Source organism: Triticum aestivum, chromosome 4B (genome assembly GCF_018294505.1).
Source record: "Triticum aestivum cultivar Chinese Spring chromosome 4B, IWGSC CS RefSeq v2.1, whole genome shotgun sequence".
Lineage (NCBI taxonomy): Eukaryota > Viridiplantae > Streptophyta > Magnoliopsida > Poales > Poaceae > Triticum > Triticum aestivum.
Window position 1 is genome coordinate 18,487,893 of NC_057804.1, and position 18,511 is coordinate 18,506,403.

An 18,511-nucleotide genomic window follows, 5' to 3' on the forward strand; every position below is an offset into this window, starting at 1 on the left:
GATCGAGCGCAAGAAGAAAAGGACAGGCCATGACCCCTTTATAAAGAGGGTGAATATCAAGCGCCCTCCGCACGACTGTCTGGAACTTGCCTAAAATCGAGGAGTCGTACCAGCGGGCACGATTGAGTTACCCACACCCATGTTGGGGAACGTAGTAATTTCAAAATTTTCCTACACACACGCAAGATCATGGTGATGCTGTTGGGGAACGTTGCAGAAAATTAAAAATTTTCCTACGGTTTCACCAAGATCCATCTATGAGTTCATCTAAGCAACGAGTCATGGGAGAGAGATTGCGTCTACATACCACTTGTAGATCGCGAGCGGAAGCTTGCACGGTGATGATGGAGTCGTACTCGACGTGATTCAGATCACCGATGACCAAGTGCTGAACGGACAGCACCTCCGTGTTCAACACACGTACGGTACGGGCGACGTCTCCTCCGTCTTGATCCAGCAAGGAGGAAGGAGAGGTTGAGGAAGACAGCTCCACCGGCAGCACGACGGCGTGATGATGGTGGAGAAGCAGTACTCCGACAGGGCTTCGCCGAGCACACAACGGAGGAGGAGATGTGTTGGGGAGGGGAGGGCTGCGTCTTGGCTTGTGGTGCGGCTGCCCTCCCTTCACCCCTCTATTTATAGGGGGAAGGGAGAAGGGGGCCGGCCCCTCTAGATGCATCTAGAGGGGGGGCGGCGGCCAAGGGGAGGGGGGACTTGCCCCCCAAGCAAGGGGGGCGCCCCCTCTAGGGTTCCCCCCTCAACCCTAGGCGCAAGGGCCCAAGGGAGGGGGTGCGCCCAGCCCACCAGGGGCTGGCCAACTCCCCACGCAGCCCAAGTGGCCCCCCGGGAGGGGTGGCCCCTCCCGGTGGACCTCCGGAACCCTTCCGGTGGCCCCGGTACAATACCGGTATGCCCCCGAAACTTTCCGGTGTCCGTTTAACAACTTCCCATATATAAATCTTTACCTCCGGACCCTTCCGGAACTCCTCGTGACATCCGGGATCTCATCCGGGACTCCGAACAACATTCGGTAGTCACATACTAGTCTTCCTAATAACCCTAGTGTCACCGAACCTTAAGTGTGTAGACCCTACGGGTTCGGGAGACATGCAGACATGACCGAGACGACTCTCGGGCAATAACCAACAGCGGGATCTGGATACCCATGTTGGCTCCCACATACTCCTCGATGATTTCATCGGTTGAACCACGATGTCGAGGATTCGATCAAACCCTGTATACAATTCCCTTTGTCAATCGGTACGTTACATGCCCGAGACTCGATCGTCGGTATCCCAATACCTCGTTCAGTCTCGTTACCGGCAAGTCACTTTACTCGTACCGTAATGCATGATCCCGTGGCCAACACCTTGGTCACCTTGAGCTCATTATGATGATGCATTACCGAGTGGGCCCAGAGATACCTCTCCGTCATACGGAGTGACAAATCCCAGTCTCGATCCGTGTCAACCCAACAGACACTTTCGGAGATACCTGTAGTGCACCTTTATAATCACCCAGTTACATTGTGACGTTTGGTACACCCAAAGCACTCCTACGGTATCCGGGAGTTACACGATCTCATGGTCTAAGGAAGAGATACTTGACATTGGCAAAGCCCTAGCAAACGAACTACACGATCTTTGTGCTATGCTTAGGATTGGGTCTTGTCCATCACATCATTCTCCTAATGATGTGATCCCGTTATCAACGACATCCAATGTCCATAGCCAGGAAACCATGACTATCTGTTGATCACAACGAGCTAGTCAACTAGAGGCTCACTAGGGACATATTGTGGTCTATGTGTTCACACGTGTATTACGATTTCCGGATAATACAGTTATAGCATGAACAAAAGACAATTATCATGAACAACAAAATATAATAATACTTTTATTATTGCCTCTAGGGCATATTTCCAACAGTCTCCCACTTGCACTAGAGTCACCAATCTAGTTACATTGTGATGAATCGAACACCCATAGAGTTCTGGTGTTGATCATGTTTTGCTCGCGAGAGAGGTTTAGTCAACGGATCCGCGACATTCAGATCTGTATGTACTTTGCAAATTTCTATGTCTCCATCTTGAACATTTTCACGGATGGAGTTGAAACGACGCTTGATGTGCCTGGTCTTCTTGTGAAACCTGGGCTCCTTTGCAAGGGCAATAGCTCCAGTGTTGTCACAGAAGAGTTTGATTGGCCCCGACGCATTGGGTATGACTCCTAGGTCGGTGATGAACTCCTTCACCCAAATTGCTTCATGCGCTGCCTCCGAGGCTGCCATGTACTCCGCTTCACACGTAGATCCCGCCACGACGCTCTGCTTGCAGCTGCACCAGCTTACTGCTCCACCATTCAACATATACACGTATCCGGTTTGTGACTTAGAGTCATCCGAATCTGAGTCGAAGCTAGCGTCGATGTAACCCTTTACGACGAGCTCTTCGTCTCCTCCATAAACGAGAAACATGTCCCTTGTCCTTTTCAGGTACTTCAGGATATTCTTGACCGCTAGCCAGTGTTCCTTGCCGGGATTACTTTGGTATCTTGCTACCAAACTTACAGCAAGATTTACATCAGGTCTGGTACACAGCATGGCATACATAATAGATCCTGTGGCTGAAGCATAGGGGATGACACTCGTCTCTTCTTTATCTTTTGCCGTGGTCGGTGACTGAGCCGAGCTCAATCTCACACCTTGTAACATAGGCAAGAACCCTTTCTTGGACTGATCCATTTTGAACCTTTTCAAAATCTTATCAAGGTATGTACTTTGTGAAAGACCTATGAGGCGTCTTGATCTATCTCTATAGATCTTGATGCCTAATATATAAGCATCTTCTCCAAGGTCCTTCATTGAAAAACATTTGTTCAAGTAGGCCTTTATGATGTCCAGAAATTCTATATTATTTCCCATCAAGAGTATGTCATCTACATAGAATATGAGAAATGCTACAGATCTCCCACTCACTTTCTTGTAAACACAGGCTTCTCCATAAGTCTGCATAAACCCAAACGCTTTGATCATCTCATCAAAACGAATATTCCAACTCTGAGATGCTTGCACCAGCCCATAAATGGATCGCTGGAGCTTGCATACTTTGTTAGCGTTCTTAGGATCGACAAAACCTTCCGGCTGCATCATATACAGCTCTTCCTTAAGATGCCCGTTAAGGAATGCCGTTTTGACGTCCATCTGCCATATCTCATAATCATAGTATGCGGCAATTGCTAACATGATTCGGACGGACTTCATCTTCGCTACGGGAGAGAATGTCTCGTCGTAGTCAATCCCTTGAACTTGTCGATAACCCTTAGCGACAAGTCGAGCTTTATAGATGGTAACATTTCCATCCGCGTCCGTCTTCTTCTTAAAGATCCATTTGTTTTCTATTGCTCGCCGATCATCGGGCAAGTCTGTCAAAGTCCATACTTTGTTTTCATACATGGATTCTATCTCGGATTTCATGGCTTCAAGCCATTTGTTGGAATCTGGGCCCGCCATCGCTTCTTCATAGTTCGAAGGTTCACCATTGTCTAACAACATGATTTCCAGGACGGGGTTGCCGTACCACTCTGGTGCGGAACGTGTCCTTGTGGACCTACGAAGTTCAGTAGCAACTTGATCCGAAGTACCTTGATCATCATCATTGGTTTCCTCTTCAGTTGGTGTGGGCATCACAGGAACATTTTCCTGAGCTGCACCACTATCCCGTTCGAGAGGTAGCACTTCATCAAGTTCTACTTTCCTCCCACTTACTTCTTTCGAGAGAAACTCTTTTTCCAGAAAACATCCGTTCTTGGCAACAAAGATCTTGCCCTCGGATCTTAAGTAGAAGGTATACCCGACAGTTTCCTTAGGGTATCCTATGAAGACGCATTTTTCCGACTTGGGTTCGAGCTTTTCAGGTTGAAGTTTCTTGACATAAGCATCGCATCCCCAAACTTTTAGAAACGACAGCTTAGGTTTCTTCCCAAACCATAATTCATACGGTGTCGTCTCAACGGATTTAGACGGTGCCCTATTTAAAGTGAATGTAGCTGTCTCTAGAGCGTATCCCCAAAATGATAGCGGTAAATCGGTAAGAGACATCATAGACCGCACCATATCCAATAGAGTGCGATTACGACGTTCGGACACACCGTTTCGCTGAGGTGTTCCAGGCGGCATGAGTTGTGAAATGATTCCACATTTCCTTAAGTGTGTGCCAAATTCGTGACTTAAATATTCTCCTCCACGATCTGATCGTAGGAACTTAATTTTTCGGTCACGTTGATTCTCTACTTCATTCTGAAATTCCTTGAACTTTTCAAAGGTCTCAGACTTGTGTTTCATTAAGTAGACATACCCATATCTACTCAAGTCATTAGTGAGAGTGAGAACATAACGATATCCTCCGCGAGCCTCAACGCTCATTGGACCGCACACATCGGTATGTATGATTTCCAACAAGTTGGTTGCTCGCTCCATTGTTCCGGAGAACGGAGTCTTGGTCATTTTGCCCATGAGGCATGGTTCGCATGTGTCAAACGATTCATAATCAAGAGACTCCAAAATTCCATCAGCATGGAGCTTCTTCATGCGCTTGACACCAATGTGACCAAGGCGGCAGTGCCACAAGTATGTGGGACTATCGTTATCAACTTTACATCTTTTGGCATCCACACTATGGACATGTGTAATATTATGCTCGAGATTCATTAAGAATAAACCATTGACCATCGGAGCATGACCATAAAACATATCTCTCATATAAATCGAACAACCATTATTCTCAGACTTAAATGAGTAGCCATCTCGTATTAAACGAGATCCAGATACAATGTTCATGCTCAAACTTGGCACTAAATAACGATTATAAAGGTTCAAAACTAATCCCGTGGGTAAATGTAGAGGCAGCGTGCCGACGGCGATCACATCGACTCTGGAACCATTCCCGACGCGCATCGTCACCTCGTCCTTCACCAGTTTCCGTTTATTCTGCAGCTCCTGCTGTGAGTTACAAATATGAGCAACGGCACCGGTATCAAATACCCAGGAGTTACTACGAGTACTGGTAAGGTACACATCAATTACATGTATATCAAATATACCTTTGTTGTTGCCGGCCTTCTTATCCGCTAAGTATTTGGGGCAGTTCCGCTTCCAGTGACCCTTCCCCTTGCAATAAAAGCACTCAGTCTCAGGCTTGGGTCCATTCTTTGACTTCTTCCCGGCAACTGGCTTACTGGGCGCGGCAACATCCTTGCCGTCTTTCTTGAAGTTCTTCTTGCCCTTGCCCTTCTTGAACTTAGTGGTCTTATTGACCATCAACACTTGATGTTCTTTCTTGATTTCAGCCTCTGCTGACTTCAGCATCGAGAACAATTCGGGAATGGTCTTTTCCATCCCCTGCATGTTGTAGTTCATCACAAAGCTCTTGTAGCTTGGTGGGAGCAACTGGAGGATTCTGTCAATGACCGCCTCATCTGGGAGGTTAATGTTCAGCTGGGTCATACGGTTGTGCAACCCAGACATCTTTAGGATGTGTTCACTGACAGAACTGTTTTCCTCCATCTTACAACTGTAGAACTTGTCGGAGATGTCATATCTCTCGACACGGGCGTGAGCTTGGAAAACCAGTTTCAGCTCCTCGAACATCTCATATGCTCCGTGATGCTCAAAACGCTTTTGGAGCCCCGGTTCTAAGCTGTAAAGCATGCCACACTGAACGAGGGAGTAATCATCAGCACGAGTTTGCCAAGCATTCATAATGTCTTGGTTCTCTGGGACGGGAGCGTCACCTAGCGGTCCATCTAGGACATATTGTTTCCTGGCAGCTATGAGGATGATCCTCAGGTTCCAGACCCAGTCTGTATAGTTGTTGCCATCATCTTTCAGCTTGGTTTTCTCTAGGAACGCGTTGAAGTTCATGTTGACATGAGCGTTGGCCATTTGATCTACAAGACATATTTGCAAAGGTTTTAGACTAAGTTCATGATAATTAAGTTCTAATCAAATTATGAACTCCCACTCAGATTAGACATCCCTCTAGTCATCTAAGTGTTACATGATCCGAGTCGACTAGCCCGTGTCCGATCATCACGTGAGACGGACTAGTCATCATCGGTGAATATCTTCATGTTGATCGTATCTTCCATACGACTCGTGTTCGACCTTTCGGTCTCCGTGTTCCGAGGCCATGTCTGCACATGCTAGGCTCGTCAAGTTAACCCTAAGTGTTATTGCCGTGTAAAACTGTCTTACACCCGTTGTATGTGAACGTAAGGATCCATCACATCCGATCATCACGTGGTGCTTAGAAACGACGAACTGTAGCAACGGTGCACAGTTAGGGGAGAACACTTCTTGAAATTTGGTAAGGGATCATCTTATTTACTACCGTCGTCCTAAGTAAACAAGATGCATAATCATAATAAACATCACATGCAATTATATAGTTGTGACATGATATGGCCAATATCATATAGCTCCATTGATCTCCATCTTCGGGGCTCCATGATCATCTTGTCACCGGCTTGACACCATGATCTCCATCATCATGATCTCCATCATCGTGTCTTCATGAAGTTGTCACGCCAACGACTACTTCTACTTCTATGGCTAACACGTTTAGCAATAAAGTAAAGTAAGTTACATGGCGTTCTTCAATGACACGCAGGTCATACAAAAAAATAAAGACAACTCCTGTGGCTCCTGCCGGTTGTCATACTCATCGACATGCAAGTCGTGAATCCTATTACAAGAACATGATCTCATACATCACAATTCATCATTCATCACAACTTCTGGCCATATCACATCACATGATCAATCGCTGCAAAAACAAGTTAGACGTCCTCTAATTGTTGTTGCATCTTTTACGTGGCTGCAATTGGGTTCTAGCAAGAACGTTTTCTTACCTACGAATAACCACAACGTGATTTTGTCAACTTCTATTTACCCTTCATAAGGTCCCTTTTCATCGAATCCGCTCCAACTAAAGTGGGAGAGACAGACACCCGCCAGCCACCTTATGCAAGTAGTGCATGTCAGTCGGTGGAACCGGTCTCACATAAGCGTACGTGTAAGGTTGATCCGGGCCGCTTCATCCCACAATACCTTTAAAGCAAGAAAAGACTAGTAGAGGCAAGTAAGTTGACAAGATCCACGCCCACAACAAAATTGTGTTCTACTCGTGCAAAGAGAACTACGCATAGACCTAGCTCATGATGCCACTATTGGGGAACGTTGCAGAAAATTAAATTTTTTCCTACGGTTTCACCAAGATCCATCTATGAGTTCATCTAAGCAATGAGTCATGGGAGAGAGATTGCGTCTACATACCACTTGTAGATCGCGAGCGGAAGCTTGCACGGTGATGATGGAGTCGTACTCGACGTGATTCAGATCACCGATGACCAAGTGCTGAACGGACAGCACCTCCGTGTTCAACACACGTACGGTACAGGTGACGTCTCCTCCGTCTTGATCCAGCAAGGAGGAAGGAGAGGTTGAGGAAGACAGCTCCACCGTCAGCACGACGGCGTGATGATGGTGGATAAGCAGTACTCTGACAGGGCTTCGCCGAGCACACAACGGAGGAGGAGAGGTGTTGGGGAGGGGAGGGCTGCGCCTTGGCTTGTGGTGTGGCTGCCCTCCCCTCACCCCTCTATTTATAGGGGGAAGGGAGAAGGGGGCCGGCCCCTCTAGATGCATCTAGAGGGGGGGCGGCGGCCAAGGGGAGGGGGGACTTGCCCCCCAAGCAAGGGGGGGCGCCCCCTCTAGGGTTCCCCCCTCAACCCTAGGCGCAAGGGCCCAAGGGAGGGGGTGCGCCCAGCCCACCAGGGGCTGGCCAACTCCCCACGCAGCCCAAGTGGCCCCCCCGGGAGGGGTGGCCCCTCCCGGTGGACCTCCGGAACCCTTCCGGTGGCCCCGGTACAATACCGGTATGCCCTCGAAACTTTCCGGTGTCCGTTTAACAACTTCCCATATATAAATCTTTACCTCCGGACCCTTCCGGAACTCCTCGTGACGTCCGGGATCTCATCCGGGACTCCGAATAACATTCGGTAGTCACATACTAGTCTTCCTAATAACCCTAGCGTCACCGAACCTTAAGTGTGTAGACCCTACGGGTTCGGGAGACACGCAGACATGACCGAGATGACTCTCGGGCAATAACCAACAGCGGGATCTGGATACCCATGTTGGCTCCCACATGCTCCTCCATGATTTCATCGGTTGAACCACGATGTCGAGGATTCGATCAAACCCTGTATACAATTCCCTTTGTCAATCGGTACGTTACATGCCCGAGACTCGATCGTCGGTATCCCAATACCTCGTTCAGTCTCGTTACCGGCAAGTCACTTTACTCGTATCGTAATGCATGATACCGTGGCCAACACCTTGGTCACCTTGAGCTCATTATGATGATGCATTACCGAGTGGGCCCAGAGATACCTCTCCGTCATACGGAGTGACAAATCCCAGTCTCGATCCGTGTCAACCCAACAGACACTTTCGGAGATACCTGTAGTGCACCTTTATAATCACCCAGTTACGTTGTGACGTTTGGTACACCCAAAGCACTCTTACGGTATCCGGGAGTTACACGATCTCATGGTCTAAGGAAGAGATACTTGACATTGGCAAAGCCCTAGCAAACGAACTACACGATTTTTGTGCTATGCTTAGGATTGGGTCTTGTCCATCACATCATTCTCCTAATGATGTGATCCCGTTATCAACGACATCCAATGTCCATAGCCAGGAAACCATGACTATCTGTTGATCACAACGAGCTAGTCAACTAGAGGCTCACTAGGGACATATTGTGGTCTATGTGTTCACACGTGTATTACGATTTCCGGATAATACAGTTATAGCATGAACAAAAGACAATTATCATGAACAACGAAATATAATAATACTTTTATTATTGCCTCTAGGGCATATTTCCAACAGATGCATAGCAACAAGAGGGGAGAGTGTGTCCACATACCCTCGTAGACCGAAAGCGGAAGCGTTAGAACAACGCGGTTGATGTAGTCGTACGTCTTCACGGCCCGACCGATCAAGCACCGAAACTACGGCACCTCCGAGTTCTAGCACACGTTCAGCTCGATGACGTCCCTCGAACTCCGATCCAACCGAGTGTCGAGGGAGAGTTCCGTCAGCACGATGACGTGGTGACGATCTTGATGTACTACCAACGCAGGGCTTCGCCTAAGCACCGCTACGATATTATCGAGGTGGATTATGGTGGAGGGGGGCACCGCACACAGCTAAGAGATCCAAGAGATCAATTGTTGTTGTGCCTAGAGGTGCCCCCCTGCCCCCGTATATAAAGGAGCAAGGGGGGAGGGGCGGCCGGCCTAGTAGGGGCGCGCCAAGGGGAGTCCTACTCCCACCGGGAGTAGGACTCCCTCCTTCCTTGTTGGAGTAGGAGAAGGGGGAAAGAGGGGGAGAGGAGGAAGGAAAAGGCAGCCCCCGCCTCCTTCCTTTCGGCCTCTCTCCTCTATTCCCGTATGGCCCAATAAGGCCCATATACTCCCCGGCGAATTCCCGTAACTCTCCGGTACTACGAAAAAAATACCCGAATCACTCGGAACCTTTCCGAACTCCGAATATAGTCGTCCAATATATCGATCTTTACGTCTCAACCATTTCGAGACTCCTCGTCATGTCCCTGATCTCATCCGGGACTCCGAACTCCTTCGGTACATCAAAACTCATAAACTCATAATATAACTATCATCGAAACCTTAAGCGTGCGGACCCTACGGGTTCGAGAACAATGTAGACATGACCTAGAACTATTCTTGGTCAATAACCAATAGTGGAACCTGGATGCCCATATTGGCTCCTACATATTCTACGAAGATCTTCATCGGTCAAACCGCATAACAACATACTTTGTTCCCTTTGTCATCGGTATGTTACTTGCCTGAGATTCGATCATCGGTATCCAATACCTAGTTCAATCTCGTTACCGGCAAGTCTCTTTACTCGTTACGTAATGCATCATTCCGTAACTAACTCATTAGCTACATTGCTTGCAAGGCTTATAGTGATGTGCATTACCGGGAGGGCCCAGAGATACCTCTCCGACAATCGGAGTGACAAAACCTAATCTCGAAATACGCCAACCCAACATGTACCTTTGGAGACACATGTAGTACTCCTTTATAATCACCCAGTTACGTTGTGATGTTTGGTAGCACCCACAATGTACCTCCGGCAAACGGGAGTTGCATAATCTCATAGTTACAGGAACATGTATAAGTCATGAAGAAAGCAATAGCAACATACTAAACGATCAAGTGCTAGGCTAACGGAATGGGTCAAGTCAATCACATCATTCTCCTAATGATGTGATCCCGTTAATCAAATGACAACTCATGTCTATGGCTAGGAAACTTAACCATCTTTGATTCAACGAGCTAGTCAAGTAGAGGCATCCTAGTGACACTATGTTTGTCTATGTATTCACACATGTATTATGTTTCCGGTTAATACAATTCTAGCATGAATAATAAACATTTATCATGATATAAGGAAATAAATAATAACTTTATTATTGCCTCTAGGGCATATTTCTTTCAGTCTCCCACTTGTACTAGAGTCAATAATCTAGTTCACATCACCATGTGATTTAACACCAATATTCATATCTGTATATGATTAACACCCATAGTTCACATCGTCATGTGACCAACACCCAAAGGGTTTACTAGAGTCAATAATCTAGTTCACATCGCTTATGTGATTAACACCCAAAGAGTACTAAGGTGTGATCATGTTTTGCTCGTGAGAGAAGCTTAGTCAACGGGTCTGTCACATTCAGAGCCGTATGTATTTTGCAAATATTCTATGTCTACAATGCTCTGTACGGAGCTACTCTAGCTAATTGCTCCCACTTTCAATATGTATCCAGATTGAGACTTAGAGTCATCTGGATCGGTGTAAAAGCTTGCACCGATGTAACTCTTTACGACGGGCTCTTTTATCACCTCCATAATCGAGAAATATTTCCTTAGTCCTCACTAAGGATATTCTTGACCAATGTCCAGTGATCTACTCCTAGATCACTATTGTACTCCCTTGCCAAATTCAGAGCAATGTATACAATAGGTCTGGTACATATCATAGCATACTTTATAGAACCTATGACTGAGGCATAGGGAATGACTTTTCATTCTCTTTTCTTTTTTCTGCCGTGGTCGGGATTTGAATCTTACTCAATTTCACACCTTTGCAACACAGGCAAGAACTCTTTCTTTGACTGTTCCATTTTGAACTACTTCAAAATCTTGTCAAGGTATGTACTCATTGAAAATCTTATCGAGCGTCTTGATCTATCTCAATAGATCTTGATGCTCAATATGTAAGTAGCTTTACTGAGGTCTTTCTTTTAAAGAACTCCTTTCAAACACTCCTTTATGCTTTGCAGAATAATTCTACATTATTTCCGATCAACAATATGTCATTCACATATACTTATCAGAAATGTTGTAGTGCTCCCACTCACTTTCTTGTAAATACAGGCTTCACCGTAAGTCTGTGCAAAACTATATGCTTTGATTAACTTATCAAAGTGTATATTCCAACTCTGAGATGCTTGCACCAGTCCATAGATGGATTGTTGGAGCTTGCACATTTTGTTAGCACCTTTAGGATTGACAAAACCTTCTGGTTGCATCATATACAACTCTTCTTTAAGAAATCCATTAAGGAATGCAGTTTTGACATCCATTTGCCAGATTTCATAAAATGTGGCAATTGCTAACATGATTCGGACAGACTTAAGCATCGCTACAGTTGAGAAAATCTCATTGTAGTCAACACCTTGAACTTGTCAAAAACCTTTTTGCGACAAGTTGAGCTATGTAGATAGTAACACCACTATCAACGTCCGTCTTCCTCTTGAAGATCCATTTATTTCTTATGGTTTGCCGATCATCGGGCAAGTCCACCAAAGTCCACACTTTGTTCTCATACATGGATCCTATCTCAGATTTCATGGCCTCCAGCCATTTTGCGGAATCTGGGCTCATCATCGCTTCCTCATAGTTCATAGGTTTATCATGGTCTAGTAACATGACTTTCAGAACAGGATTACCGTACCACACTGGTGCGGACCGTACTCTGGAAGACCTACGAGGTTCTGTAGTAACTTGATCTGAAGTTTCATGATCATCATCATTAGCTTCCTCACTAATTGGTGTAGGAATCACTGGAACTGATTTCAGTGATGAACTATTTTCCAATTCGGGAGAAGGTACAATTACCTCATCTAGTTCTACTTTCCTCCCACTCACTTCTTTCGAGAGAAACTGCTTCTCTAGAAAGGATCCATTTTTAGCAATGAATAACTTGCCTTCGGATCTGTGATAGAAGGTGTACCCAACAATTTCCTTTGGGTATTCTATGAAGACGCACTTCTCCGATTTGGGTTTGAGCTTATCAGGATGAAACTTTTTCACATAAGCATCACAGCCCCAAACTTTAAGAAACGACAACTTGGGTTTCTTGCTAAACCACAATTCATATGGTGTCGTCTCAACGGATTTAGATGGTGCCCTTTTAACGTGAATGCAACTGTCTTTAATGCATAACCCCAAAACAGTAGTGGTAAATCAGTAGGAGACATCATAGATCGCACCATATCCAATAAAGTGCGGTTACGATGTTCGGACACACCATAACGTTGTGGTGTTCCAGGTGGCGTGAGCTGTGAAACTATTCCACATTGTTTTAATTGAAGACCAAACTCGTAAGTCAAATATTCGTCTCCGCGATCAGATCGCAAAAACTTTATTTTCTTGTTACGATGATTTTTCCACTTCACTCTGAAATTTTTTGAACCTTTCAACTATTTCAGACTTATGTTTCATCAAGTAGATATACCCATATCTGCTCAAATCATCTGTGAAGGTCAGAAAATAACGATACCCGCTACGAGCCTTAATACTCATTGGTCTGCATACATCAGTATGTATTATTTCCAACAAGTTTGTTGCTCGTTCCATTGTTCCGAAGAACGGAGTTTTAGTCATTTTGCCCATGAGGCATGGTTCACAAGTATCAACTGATTCATAATCAAGTGATTCCAAAATCCCATCAGCATGGAGTTTCTTCATGCGCTTTACACCAATATGACCTAAACAGCAGTGCCACAAATAAGTTGCACTATCATTATTAACTTTGCATCTTTTGGCATCAATATTATGAATATGTGTATCACTACGATCGAGATCCAACAAACTATTTTCATTGGGTGTATAACCGTCGAAGGTTTTATTCATGTAAACAGAATAACAATTATTCTTTAACTTCAAATGAATAATCGTATTGCAATAAACATGATCAAATCATATTCATGCTCAATGCAAACGCTAAATAACATTTATTTAAGTTTAACACCTATCCCGAAAGTTTAGGGAGTGTGCGATGATGATCATATCAATCTTGGAACTACTTCCAACACTCATCGTCACTTCCCCTTCAACTAGTCTCTGTTTATTCTGTAACTCCTGTTTCGAGTTACTAATCTTAGCAATCGAACAAGTATCAAATGCTCAGGGGCTAATATAAACACTAGTAAGGCACACATCAATAACCTGTATATCAAATATACCCTTGTTCACTTTGCCATCCTTCTTATCTACCAAATATTTGGAGTAGTTCCACTTCCATTGACCATTTCCTTTGCAGTAGAAGCACTCCGTTTCAGGCTTAGGTCCAGCTTTGGGCTTCTTCACGGGAATGACAACTTGTTTGCCATTCTACGTGAAGTTTCCCTTTCTTTCCCTTTGCCTTGTCTTGAAACTTGTGGTCTTGTCAATCATCAACACTTGATGTTCTTTCTTGATTTCTACCTCCGTCGATTTCAACATCACGAAGAGCTCGGGAACCGTTTACGTCATCCCTTGCATACTATAGTTCATCACGAAGTTCTAGTAACTTAGTGATGGTGACTAGAGAATTCTGTCAATCACTATCTTATCAGGAAGATTAACTCCCACTTGATTCAAGCGGTTGAAGTACCCAGACAATCTGAGCACATGCTCACTAGTTGAGCGATTCTCCTCCATCTTTTAGCTATAGAACTTGTTGGAGACTTCATATCTCTCAACTCGGGTATTTCCTGGAAATATTAACTTTAACTCCTGGAACATCTCATATGGTCCATGACGTTCAAAACGTCTTTGAAGTCCCGATTCTAAGCCGTTAAGCATGGTGCACTAAACTATCAAGTAGTCATCATATTGAGCTAGCCAAACGTTCATAACGTCTGCATCTGCTCCTGCAATAGGTTTGTCACCTAGCGGTGCATCAAGGACATAATTCTTCTGCGCAGCAATGAGTATAAACCTTAGATCATGGATCCAATCCGCATCATTGCTACTAACATTTTTCAACACGTTTTCTCTAGGAACATATCAAAATAAACATATGAAAGCAACAACGCGAGCTATTGATCAACATAATTTGCAAAATACTACCAGGACTAAGTTCATGATAAATTTAAGTTCAATTAATCATATTACTTAAGAACTCCCACTTAGACAGACATCTCTCTAGTCATCTAAGTGATCACGTGATCCAAATCAACTAAACCATAACCGATCATCATGTGAGATGGAGTAGTTTTCAATGGTGAACATCACTATGTTGATCATATCTACTACATGATTCACGCTCGACCTTTCGGTCTCCGTGTTCCGAGGCCATATCTGCATATGCTAGGCTCGTCAAGTTTAACCTGAGTATTCTGCGTGTGCAAAACTGGCTTGCACCCGTTGTAGATGGACGTAGAGCTTATCACACCCGATCATCACGTGGTGTCTGGGCACGACAAACTTTGACAACGGTGCATACTCAGGGAGAACACTTCTTGATAATTTTTAGTGAGAGATCATCTTAAAATGCTACCGTCAATCAAAGCAAGATAAGATGCATAAAGGATAAACATCACATGCAATCAATATAAGTGATATGATATGGCCATCATCATCTTGTGCTTGTGATCTCCATCTCCGAAGCATCGTCGTGATCACCATCGTCACCGGCGCGACACCTTGATCTCTATCATAATATCGTTGTCGTTTACGCCATCTATTGCTTCTACGACTATCGCTACCGCTTAGTGATAAAGTAAAGCAATTACAGGGCGTTTGCATTTCATACAATAAAGCGACAACCATCTGGCTCCTGCCAGTTGCCGATAACTTCGGTTACAAAACATGATCATCTCATACAATAAAATATAGCATCACATCTTGACCATATCACATCACAACATGCCCTGCAAAAACAAGTTAGACGTCCTCTACTTTGTTGTTGCAAGTTTTACGTGGCTGCTACGGGCTTAGCAAGAACCGTTCTTACCTACGCATCAAAACCACAACGATAGTTCGTCAAGTTAGTGTTGTTTTAACCTTCGCAAGGACCGGGCGTAGCCACACTCGATTCAGCTAAAGTGAGAGAGACAGACACCCGCCAGCCACCTTTAAGCACAAGTGCTAGTAACGGTGAAACCAGTCTTGCGTAAGCGTACGCGTAATGTCGGTCCGGGCCGCTTCATCTCACAATACCGCCAAGCCAAAGTATGACATGCTGGTAAGCAGTATGACTTGTATCGCCCACAACTCACTTGTGTTCTACTCGTGCATATGACATCTACGCATAAAACCTGGCTCGGATGCCACTGTTGGGGAACGTAGTAATTTTAAAATTTTCCTACGCACACGCAAGATCATGGTGATGCATGAGCAACGAGAGGGGAGAGTGTGTCCACGTACCCTCGTAGACCAAAAGCGGAAGCGTTAGAACAACGCGGTTGATGTAGTCGTACGTCTTCACGGCCCGACCGATCAAACACCGAAACTACGGCACCTCCGAGTTCTAGCACACGTTCAGCTCGATGACGTCCCTCGAACTCCGATCCAGCCGAGTGTCGAGGGAGAGTTCCGTCAGCACGACGGCGTGGTGATGATCTTGATGTACTACCGACGCAGGGCTTCGCCTAAGCACCGCTACGATATTATCGAGGTGGATTATGGTGGACGGGGGCACCGCATAAGGCTAAGAGATCCAAGGGATCAATTGTTGTTGTGCCTAGAGGTGCCCTCCTGCCCCCGTATATAAAGGAGCAAGGGGGGAGGGGGCGGCCGGCCTAGTAGGGGCGCGCCAAGGGGAGTCCTACTCCCACCGGGAGTAGGACTCCCTCCTTCCTTGTTGGAGTAGGAGAAGGGGGAACGAGGGGGAGAGGAGGAAGGAAAAGGGGGCCGCACCCCTTGTCCAATTCGGACCAGAGGGGGGCTGCGCGCCTCCTTCCTTTCGGCCTCTCTCCTCTATTCCCGTATGGCCCAATAAGGCCCATATACTCCCCGGCGAATTCCCGTAACTCTCTGGTACTACGAAAAATACCCGAATCACTCGGAACCTTTCCGAACTCCGAATATAGTCGTCCAATATATCGATCTTTATGTCTCGACCATTTCGAGACTCCTCGTCATGTCCCCGATCTCATCCGGGACTCGGAACTCCTTCGGTACATCAAAACTCATAAACTCATAATATAACTATCATCGAAACCTTAAGCGTGCGGACCCTACGGGTTCGAGAACAATGTAGACATGACCTAGAACTATTCTTGGTCAATAACCAATAGCGGAACCTGGATGCCCATATTGGCTCCTACATATTCTACGAAGATCTTTATCGGTCAAACCGCATAACAACATACTTTGTTCCCTTTGTCATCGGTATGTTACTTGCCTGAGATTCGATCGTCGGTATCCAATACCTAGTTCAATCTCGTTACCAGCAAGTCTCTTTACTCGTTACGTAATGCATCATTCCGTAACTAACTCATTAGCTACATTGCTTGCAAGGCTTATAGTGATGTGCATTACCGAGAGGGCCCAGAGATACCTCTCCGACAATCGAAGTGAAAAAACCTAATCTCGAAATACGCCAACCCAACATGTACCTTTGGAGACACCTGTAGTACTCCTTTATAATCACCTAGTTACGTTGTGATGTTTGGTAGCACCCAAAGTGTACCTCCGGTAAACGGGAGTTGCATAATCTCATAGTTACAGGAACATGTATAAGTCATGAAGAAAGCAATAGCAACATACTAAATGATCAAGTGCTAGGCTAACGGAATGGGTCAAGTCAATCACACCATTCTCCTAATGATGTGATCCCGTTAATCAAATGACAACTCATGTCTATGGCTAGGAAACTTAACCATCTTTGATTCAACGAGCTAGTCAAGTAGAGGCATACTAGTGACACTATGTTTGTCTATGTATTCACACATGTATTATGTTTCCGGTTAATATAATTCTAGCATGAATAATGAACATTTATCATGAAATAAGGAAATAAATAATAACTTTATTATTTCCTCTAGGGCATATTTCTTTCAACCCATATTGATGAGAATCCCGTGAAAAGAGGGACATGATCTCTGCTTCGACAAGACGTGCCAATAAAACCGCCTCGCAACACGTGCAGTGGCAGGCTCGGGAAAACGGTTCGTCATGACCAGACCACGGCAGAACGTCACGTTAAGAAAAGCTGTCAGCAGATTAGATTTGCGGAAATATTATTCTCTCTACGGTGGTATGTGGAATTTGTTTTGCAGAGCCGGACACTATCCTTGTGTTCAAAATCTTCTATGGAATATTCGGAGGAGGAACCCGCCTTGCAATGCCGAAGACAATCTGCGTGCCGGACTCATCGTCATTGAAGTCTGGTTCAGGGGCTACTAAGGGAGTCCTAGATTAGGGGGTCCTCGGATAGCCGGACTGTTGGACTATGAAGATACAAGATTGAAGACTTCGTACCGTGTTCGGATGGGACTCTCCTTGGAGTGGAAGGCAAGCTTGGCAATTCGGATATATATATCTCCTCCCTTGTAACCGACTCTGTGTAACCCTAGCCCCCTCCGGTGTCTATATAAACCGGATGGTTTAGTCCGTAGGACAACAACAATCATACCATAGGCTAGCTTCTAGGTTTAGCCTCTACGATCTCGTGGTAGATCAACTCTTGTAATACTCATATCATCAAGATCAATCAAGCAGGAAGTAGGGTATTACCTCCATCGAGAGGGCCCGGACCTGGGTAAACATCGTGTCCCCTGCCTCCTGTTACCATCCGTCTTAGACGCACAGTTCGGGACCCCCTACCCGAGATCCGCCGGTTTTGACACCGACAGCGGCTGCGACGGGCAGAGACGACGGCAAAGAAAGAACAGTCCACGGCGACGGTTCGGCCACACCAGAGAGAAACAAATATCGAAACAGATCAAAAGTGTATTACAAAACATTAAAAGTATAAAGACTAAAGTGAAAAAAAGAAAAACATGAAAGGGAAACCAGAAACCGGAAATCACGGGAGAGGCTGTGCGCGCGACAAGTGTCGCGCGTGGAGCGCCCCGGAAAAGTCTCACGAGCGCTCCGTGCGTGACACTTGGCGTGCGGGGAGCGCTTCCCGACAA